Here is a 10000-nt window from a genome sequence, read left to right as displayed (position 1 = left end):
AAAAGATCATCACGCACTTGACTAATACAGATAACCGAAAAAAGGCATTAAAACAACTACAATAGGAAGTCTTCTACCTCCGAAAACGCTAACACCAAACACATTGTACACCGTCGAAACTCTGGTCGAAACTAAAAACTGTGAATGAAAATACAAGTTAATACTGCTAAATTCACTCTGTTCATTTCAATTCACTGTAGAAGAACATCACGAGAATCTCAGCATACAGATAAAATAACAATGGAAATTAATCTTACATGTAAATGAGGAAAACAGCACAATCCGTGTTCGTCGATCTGTGGAACCTCCGCGCGCTTTTAAAAAACGACCGAACAAAACCGACACAGGTTTTTTCCGCAAGCGCAATCACTCTGACCAGCCGTCGTTTGTCGTTCTCAGTCTTCAGAGTTTCTACAGCCAGCTCGGGTTGAAATGCTAGAAAAAGTCAGTAATTCCCAGGCAAAACCTCTATCAATGATAAATTTCCCAGCCAGCTCATCGGAACACCTGTATTTTTGCCAGCCAGTAGGATTCCTCTGGGGAACAGATAAAGTGAGGAACAGATCCGTTGGGTGCCCCTGTATGTGGCCGAGTGGTAGTCTGGTTCAGCTCTCCGACAAAACGAAAATAAATAAATAAATAAACCGATTGCAGAGCAAGAACCGCGCTCGGCCCATGGCCGCGCGGTTAAAAAAAAAAGATGTCCGACATATCGAGCTAAGGAAATGTAACAGAACATTATATTCGTTTTGGGGGGAGAGGGGGGTAAGCGATCGCAGGACACCACGGTAAGTGGAACGCCTATTTTTTAAAACGATTTTAGCGCTGTAGACACTAAGTTATTTAAAAAAGTTTGTTAACTTATCGATAGCCGATCGTGAATCGATAATCAAATGTCCGGGATGCACGAAATACGAAGATTCACGTCATGGTGAAGTGGCAGAGCTGTCAAATGTACACTGCGATCGAAAGCATATGCGTCAGAGATTTTTGAGGATTGTCCGGTAGTGTATCGATTTCATTCAGATTCTAGTTTTAAGTTATAAATCATCACTGAATTCGAGTCTGTTAAACGAAATTCTGATAAGAATAAGCTAGCCTCCTTGTTAAAGGAGTATGATGATATTTTCAAAGGCATAGGAAAGGTTATTGATTTCGATCATAAACTTTCCAATGACCCTAGCGTCAAACCTGTCAGTCAACACCTAGGATGCAATTGTTGCAGTCAATAATGAGCTTGATAGAATACTTGAAGACGATATCATTTTGTAGACTGTTTTCTTCCCTATTCGGAAGGCGCGAAGCGCCGTAAGCCTGATCCTCCCTCGCGTGTGAAGCGCGCGTTCGAATATTTACCGCGTCGCTTGCGTTCGCAAAAAATACGACTGTTTTGCAGTCTAATATTATTGAAGAGGTAACTGAAACCAGCCCATGGGCTTCCAATTTACTAATTGTTCCCAAACAATCTGGCCATCTAAGAGTATGCACTTTATGAGAAGTAAATAAGCTAGGCAGTAATAAGAGAGTGTCTTGTTTTACCTAAGGTCAACGATACTCATTCGTTGCATTGAAAGAGAGACCTCTTGTGAGAAAATCAAGGCGATTTTTACTAGGTTCGGATTTCCAGACGAAATCGCTTCCGATAACGAAAACAAGACCTTTCTCAAATCGCGTGGAATTACCGTAAATCTCCTTTTAAGCAGCCCCCCTTTTCAGAGGAATAAAGTTAGTTGTTTAAGAAAAAAAAAACAAAAACAGCAGTAGACTAGCAACCTTTGTGGCATGATTATGGTGCTGAAGCAAGAATCCCCTTACAGGAAGGGGTTCCTCTCCACTAACTGAAATAATAATCTCTAGTAAAGTGGGTAAGTGGGGGGAAATTATTGTGTGTGTGGATGGTGAGTTGAGGGAAAATCATCGCCAAAAATTAGTCTGTGAAATGAGGAAGAGCAATTCACAAAGCAAACTCTCAACCTCACAGTGGAGTTAGCAAAACAAAACAAACTCTGTGTGAAAATAAAAACTTTAATTTCAGAAACAGCCAGATAGTACATGTATAAGAAACTAAATCAAGTAAGAGGGATAAACAATAATTGAACATGAAATTTATTTGTTCTTAAAAAATAATAAATAAGAAAAAAACCCTACATAAAACCTTCGTTCTTAAAAACACAGGAAAGGGCAGGTAAAAAACCCAAAGAAATCCCATGCTAAATGAAACACAGGTGTATTAAATGAGGAAAATCTAAACAACCCAAAGGTAAAGAAAAGCTGACTACGACACCTTTAGGCTCGTAAATGGCTGCGAATCTTCAGGGGTAGAGCGCAACCGAGCAAAGGGGTTTCTAGTCCAGCGCTGGACCTCTACCCGACCCCCTTGTGCCGAGTCAAGAAAGGAAAAAGAAAAGAACAAGCGGAAAACCAGGAGAAAACAACACCAAAACCATGGACAGAAACGCCACCAAAACTGCAAAGCCAATCAAGCAAAACTGGGATTGATAACACTAACCAAGAACACACTTACCGGGTGTATAATATGATTACTGAAGCAAAATTATAGTTTTAAATAAAGAAAAATGGATACCTGGTTACTTACATGGAAGAAAAAGCTGGCACAAATTTCCCATCTCTCTAAACATTTGCAAAGACTCCAGCAAACGTCAGCTGTGCTTACGACAAAAGAATTCAAATATCACCCAAACTGCACACAGGGCCTGGGCACGAAAAATGCGAAGGAGTCGATCTGGGAACCAGCATGACAGGGAAAATGCCCAATGCACTAATGCACTCTACTGCTGTAGATACCTATTGAGTACCTACTTGTTTAAGGAAAAAAAACAAAAACAGCAGTAGACTAGCAACCTTTGTGGCATGATTATGGTGCTGAAGCAAGAATCCCCTTACAGGAAGGGGTTCCTCTTCACTAACTGAAATAATCTCTAGTAAAGTGGGTAAGATGAAGGACTGGACGGACCTCACTACTCTACTGGGAGAGTTCGTATTGACAACAAAGTGTTTGGAGCAACTTCTCAAGTCTTGGAAGAAAGCGGTAAGTAAGGCCATTTTGTTAAGTGTTGCCAAACGTCTTTCCTTTCTCCCCCGAGACAAATAAATATTTGCCTGTGTAGTTTACCTGTGATCACCACATGCTCTGAGTAGAGGGGAAGTTGTGGTGCATGAGTCACATCGTTAGTGTTCTTTGGTTTAGTCATCCGTTTCCAACGCAACCGCTTACTTTAAGACCGCTGAAGGTTGCCTCAAGAGAATTTTCGATTGAAACGTGGTAGTAGTATCTGATAATTGTTAGCTTTCACGAGATGTCCGTATTGGATAACAACAAGAAATATGTGCACCTGGTGCAGCCCCTGTCTCTAGGTGATAAGTTTGAAAATGAGGTTCGATGAGGCAAACAAAATTCGTACTCCTTTGGGGTTCAATATGACCGCTGCGTGAGAAATAGCCATAGTCATTACCAGACTTCCTGCGTTGACAGTTTGAGTAAAAGATGCGGCTGTAGCTTGCGGTCATCTTTAAAAAGCCCGCGAAAGTGATAGCGGTTTCTATCCATGCTGTTTCCAGCTGTTTTTGATGCTGGTTGATAAGCCTTGTCAAATCAACAGAATATGATGTTTGCTAATAGTTCACCGATGTTTTTTCAAATTTCTTTTTTTCAGGTCATTTCAAACAGTCCGATGAGCCCGTAGCTCTGAAAGCTCTGCGAAATTTTGGTTCACTGAAGAGAGGCTTTCCTCTGGTGCCAGAACACGTTGAGACGAGATCACTGTTTAACCCAGAAAAACCCGGTGTGGAACAGGTGGGCGTTCATGATGACACACAAGTGCCTGTTTAATTAATTAACACTTTCCCCTCAGCTTAAACACAATAGGCCACTTCGAAAAATACCGTAATACTCTTTGCTTGTCCGCCCAAATTTTGCATAAGCATTGTTTCCAGTTTCTCGTGGGACTTACAATGGTCCCAAGAGAAAACAAAAACAATGCCTATGCAAAATTTGGGCCGATAAACAAAGAGTATTATGGTATTTTCCAAAGTGGCCTATTGGAAAAATAATTTTTCCATGAAATGACGATAACGTCGTTTGCTGCCGTCAGAATGTTTATTTCGACCAGTGGACATTGGTGTCCAAATGCGTTCAGAATATCGTCTGCCCTTCTGTCTAAGGGTGCGTTTTATTGACGGTATTCCGGAATAGTAATACAAGGAATAGAAGTTAGAAATCCTTTGTTTTTACGGAAATTCACTTAAGAATTGTCAAATACCTGCTAAAATGCTTTTTCAAACATATCTTTATTATCCTTTTGTTGCTTCAAAACGACGGACATACTGTTTTTAAATCATCACTCCACGTATTCTTATTGCGGAATAGGGTCAAGCGAACGCACCCTAAAACTGAAGAAATATAGGATATTTTCTGCTTAAGTTTTAGTTTTTTTCCTCTCTCTCCCTTCCTCTCTGAAATCACTTTTTTAAATTGTTGACTCGCATCGCGCTTGATAGCGAATGTAGTATTAAAGCGACTTACAAACTGAACGTTTCAAAGAGAAATATTTTTATTTGAATTCTATTTCCAAACCTCTTGTGTAATAAAAAGTAACTTCTGTATTCCTATTCTTTCTAACAAAGGGGACTAATGTCACGCATGCGCATCATCAATGGTAAATTCAATTTTATTTGCATTGTGATTGGTTGAAAACCTTCCAGACAGTCTTAGAACGCGGGAAGAGAAGATGTCGACGCTCTCGCTAGTTGTAGTTTTTATTGCATTCACTTTCAATGCTATCTATGCACTTGTGGTACAAATACCGAAAGAAGATGGACAAAAGCTAGAAAGACCTCGGCAATTCCTTCTACTTGGGAAAGTCCTTTATCTCGGATGAAACGAAACATGCTTAGATCGGCTGTTTTAGAATGCTGCGTTGTGCTCAGACTAGTCAAAGGATTGCGCGATGTTGGAAAATTTTTGCCTTATTTGCAACGCGTATGGTCATGATTGAATGTGCAAATCACAATATTGAATTATGTTACGTATTAAAGTAACTGGAACCGGCATTAAAATTTTCCGCTGTGGTTTTTTCACGTGGATACCCGCGCTTGAAGTGAATGCAAAACAAATTTGCCAGGTTGACGGGATTTGCTTATGGCGCGTCAGTGGTAAATGAGCTGGTAATCCGTTCAAAGGATGTCACAGCTTAAAATTTATCAATGAATGGAGTTAAGGTAAGTAACAGAAAAACATGACAGAAGAATTTCGTTTGTTCTCTCTTTGAAGCGAATACATTCTATCCGGACGAAAGAGTCATTTTGCAAAATGTCAATCGGTTTATAGCTTTTTCTGTTTAAACCGAACTCTGTCATTAAGAGTACAGGACTTTTGTCTCCGACGTTGGTCCACGAAAAGCCGTCAACAGGTGATATTTTGTGAGCCAAAGATAAGGTTTGACTAGAGATATTCCCGGTAAAAGTGGCACAGCGAATACTGAACCCCGACGTTTCGACTTCTTCGTTTACCAAAGGGCTTTTCTTTGTCGACAAAACAGTGCTTGTTTTTTCCACCATCAAGTGTTATTTTCTCTGGACTAAGACATCAAAAGTCTCTGTATTGTTAATGTGTGATTTTCATACCTTCTGGACATTTTTTTGTCTTTTCTCCTCTTGAAATGTGAACTACAACCGTGTATATTTGACGCGCAACTGAAATTTTCTTACCCCAAATCAGACAATAGCGTCAGTGTTCACGTTACTTTCGGTCAAATCTCAGCAAATATGTCTTCGTCCAGCGATCGGCATTAGTATGGAAAGCACATATTTGTGAAGAATCGAACTGCTTTGAAAGTTTTCCTTCAAAAGTGGCAGGGCGCACGAAAATGCCCTGTGAAAGTAAACCTAGTTTCCATCGAAACTTGGCACTTTGTGGTGCGTTGATTCAACTCTGGGTCATATTATTCAGATGCAATGCATTCTTAAATGCAATGTACTGCAAATAAGACTCTTGCTTGTATTGCAATAAATATTAGTCCCAGCTATTAAAAATTATACTTAATTACATAAAAAATGTTTCGTTAGTGTAGTAATATTTACAAATACAAATGCCTGCTTACCACAACTTTGCACTGCACTTTTCGATTTGATAAATTTCTTACTTTAAATTTGAGGGAAACTGTAGTAATTGAAATTTTAAAGATATTTACAAACTGTATAGTAACATTTACATGACAAGTTATTACTGTAAAGTATAATAATTTTGTTCATGATGATTTACATGATAAGTAATTATACATTACCGGTATATTTGTAAATAATGTATATTTTAAAATTTTCACTCCCTTGTGTGGCTGCCTTCCTTGGGTGTGTGTGTCACTATTTGCACCTTTCTGCTTTTGGAATTAATATTTAATAAATAATACAAATATAACAATTCTTTAAACTTTGTACAGTGAATTATTTTACCTTTGTCTGCACATTCAAGTTTTATGAGACATGTGACTGTGTGCAAGGAATGGCAGCAAAAATAAACAAAAATCAGGTCAATTAAATTTTTTGACACACAAAACAGCCATAATATTCAGGTATACCTTCTCTTCAATTTCTTCTGCAAGTTTTTTGCAGTTACTATAAGTTGCCATACACCAAGAATGAAGTAAAAAATAAAATTAATGAACACAAAATGGTGTGTGATGTTCCATCATCCTAAATCAATGTATATTAATTACTTAACACTGTTGGAATCAATATTAAATTTTATTGGGACATATTAGTTATTAAATACTGGCTCAATTACTGATACGGTAATATTATTGATGTACTATATTTAATAATTATACCCCTTTCACCCCTAAACTGGCCAAAACCGGCCATACTTAGTATTTTACTCATCAATAGGGAACCCCCAGGGGTCAATGGGTTAATTAATAGACTAAAAACATTTAAGATCAATGGCTGCACGTTTTGTTCATTTTCATCCTGATTTAGATAAATTTACTTTATTCTCTGCAGTGAGATAGTAACTTACCACAAAAGTGAGCAATGAATATGAATGAGCATGAACTGCCCACATCAAAATTAATTAGTAGTTAATATTGTGTCAGAGTTCTATCACAAAGTCTGCTTTGCCTTTAATTGCCCTTTTAATTTTAAACATTGCACAGAACACAAGACCTGCTTTATGTATTTCCAGACATCCCAATTTTAATTGTACATTTAATGTGGGTGTAATTTTACATCTACAAATGGTCAAGTGAAATTTTTACCTCCCCAAAGAGAACTCATTCAGAAAATTTCATTTCAGTACAACCTACAAGTCTGATGGCAGTGACCACATCATTCGTCACTATTGTATAGATTTCTTAAGAACTTCAAAATCACTTTTGAATAACTCGCTGGTAGCATAAATGATGAAAACAATGAATAATTACTATGGCTAGACTTCATGGAGTTACCATAGATCAAGGACAGAATTATCCAATAAAGTAATAAACTGGAACTTCATTATTGACTCATTTTAGCACATATTATCAAGCATGCCTTCATGATCAGTTGATGTATCTAAGAATAATGTTTTGGTTCCGTTAAATGAAATTTCTTGAAATTTTTAAGGTAGTGTATCTTGAGAGTGTTTGCACATGAGATAAATGCAGTGAACCAGGTTGGCCTCAGACACATACACAAAATAGCGGCTGGTATTAAATTTCTGTCGACGTATCTGTTGAGATAAGATGTTCTTTCAAAGGACTGAGGACATCTCATAACTCTTAACGATCAATGAAAGAAAGTGAATGAAGTGACATACTTCCTTCCAGCGCTGCATTCAAGTTGGATAAATCGAAGCCTGCGATCTCGAGGGATATATTTCGCAACCACGTTAGATAGTACTCCCTTCCCAACAAAGGAATCTGGCCTTTGCTCGGGTCTTTTCGCATTTTGAGCATTTGTTGTTCACTTAAATGGAGAAATAAAGCTAAAAAGTATAAAAGCTGACTCGAAGCAACTTCAGAGGCGTTGCTTCCCCGAGCAGACTAAAAGGGCTGCTTACAAAAAGCGTAACGAAAGAAAAATTCCCGCCGACTAAAATGGCCCTTGCAGAATCTTTCCCTGTCACGTAAACTATAAATGACCACCTTCAACTGGCAGAAGCTATAGAGAACGATCGAAGAAGCATAGGTTGAAGTCACCGCTTCGAAAGCCATCTTTGTTTATATCACAGCGCGCGGTTGGAACACTGGATACTACAATTTTCAACAGCCAATCAGACAAAAGTCCCCTTTGTTATTCTTTCTACCATTGTGGATGCAAAGGAATATTAGAGCGGTTTTCAATCAAAAGTAATTAGCGAATTGCTTTGGTTTATGATTACGCGCCACTTTTTCAACCAATCAGAAGTGAAACCAAAACCAGTCGTGGCTCGCGCGAGCACATTTTCCCGCGCTTTGTGTCGGCTACGTGTAATTACTTCGAGTTTTGATTGGTTTACCGGATTGTCTCCGTCCTTTTTGATTGGCCAAAGTAATTACTTTGGTTTTGGTTTTACGACACTCGATCGAAACTCGCTCTATCCCTCGGTGACGCGTTTCATTGATACGAAGGTAGACAACCAAGCATCAAAATAAATTTAAATGTAAATAGATGAAGTAAATGCTCTCGAAGTAAATTTTGTACTTGTTTTTTCAGGGCAAAGTTGAAGCCGAGCTTGAATTGCTGACCCAAGAAGAAGAGAGAAGAAGCCCGCTGGACGGGCACGCGAGGATCCGCAGGCTCTTGAGAAACCCAAGTATGGTCTTTTTAGATGTTTAGACTCTGTTTTACAACATGAACACCCATAGGGCAATCATTCAATAAGAAGTGATAAAAAAATCGAGATAGACCAAGTGAGTTATTCGTCGAGATTGATATTGTCGCTGCTTATCTCACCATCGAGTGTTCCCAGACGTTTTTCATTGAAACTTAACCTTAACCTGTGCGCTTGAAATGGTTAATCCAGATAGAAAACGACCTTCCTTTTCCATATCTTGCTATTTTGATGCGACTCATTTTGCGTGTGTTGTCTTTGCAGTCGTCCTGACTCAACCTTCACGTGGTTTATGAACCCGTTCAAGTCTCTGAAGTACATGTTATGGAATAACTACAAGATGTGCCTGATCAAGTTCCTGGTCATTGGATTGCTGGTGGCCCTTATGGGCCTGTTCTTCTACTCTATGCCTGTAAGAGTCCTACGTAGATTTGCGCCATACCAAATGGGTCCTTTTCAAGTAGTGCTCAACTTATGTCGTCTACCCAATATTGAAATGAAATGTTGCTGGAACCCACTGGGAACTCGGAAAAATCGGAAACCACGACCCTCCGTGATTTAGTCGGATGCTGTAACCACTGAGCTGCTGGAGACTCTATGGCGAGCAAGGATGAAATGTGGGCCTTTGACTCGAGCTGCATCACGCAGCTACAGAGTCAAACTACGACTGGCAGCATAGCTCATAATTTGCATCGCGCAAGTCACCTTAAAGCATATCTGAGATGCGGCCAACCAACCACCCAAGTGATCTAGCATCCGACTAGACCATGGAGGGTCGTGGGTTCGAATCCCATCTGGGGCTCGGATTTTTCCGAGTTCCCAGTGGGTTTCAGCAACATTTCATTTGATATGTGTATATCATTCTCATATCCAATATTGTAGAATTTTTTTCTGAAGGACTGGGCGTTGCTTTAATCCTTTCGCTAGCTGACTCTAATTTTAAAGGAGTTTAATTGATTCTACAGATAACCTCGATTTGGCGGAAAATAAATACTTGCAGCAAGCTTGAGATCCGAAAACAGTTCTTCACCTTTCTTCCATCCTCGCTCGAGATCTTTTTATGTACGCTGCTTGGGAACCCCTCCCCTCGCTCATAGTATAAAATTTTCCTTGTGTTCTCTGCAGAGAGTTGTTGGTTGGTGCCGGGAATTGTTTGTCTGTGATACTTTACAGTTATAACGAAGCTGCTTTTTGTGT

At 39.1% G+C, this 10000-nt stretch overlaps 1 protein-coding gene and 1 long non-coding RNA gene across 2 annotated transcripts in view; one reads left to right on the top strand and one right to left on the bottom strand.

Moving 5' to 3' along the window:
* LOC137977567 (uncharacterized) overlaps nucleotides 1-339 on the bottom strand; it is a 10945-nt gene extending 10606 nt beyond the window's left edge. The window contains exons 1-2 of the mRNA XM_068824815.1: nucleotides 258-339; nucleotides 78-138 (exon numbers count right to left, since the gene is read on the bottom strand). The gene's annotated coding sequence lies outside the window, so the exon portion shown is untranslated. The remainder of the gene's footprint in view (nucleotides 1-77; nucleotides 139-257) is intronic.
* Nucleotides 340-2911: 2572 nt separating this feature from the next.
* LOC137977568 (uncharacterized) overlaps nucleotides 2912-10000 on the top strand; it is an 8590-nt gene continuing 1501 nt past the window's right edge. The window contains exons 1-4 of the long non-coding RNA XR_011117845.1: nucleotides 2912-3049; nucleotides 3675-3814; nucleotides 8686-8785; nucleotides 9068-9215. This is a non-coding gene — a long non-coding RNA (uncharacterized lncRNA). The remainder of the gene's footprint in view (nucleotides 3050-3674; nucleotides 3815-8685; nucleotides 8786-9067; nucleotides 9216-10000) is intronic.

The sequence above is a fragment of the Montipora foliosa genome, chromosome 11, assembly GCF_036669935.1.
Source record: "Montipora foliosa isolate CH-2021 chromosome 11, ASM3666993v2, whole genome shotgun sequence".
NCBI classification, from domain to species: Eukaryota; Metazoa; Cnidaria; class Anthozoa; order Scleractinia; family Acroporidae; genus Montipora; species Montipora foliosa.
The sequence above is the reverse complement of the archived record's forward strand: the minus strand, read 5'-3'. Positions and strand labels throughout refer to the sequence as shown.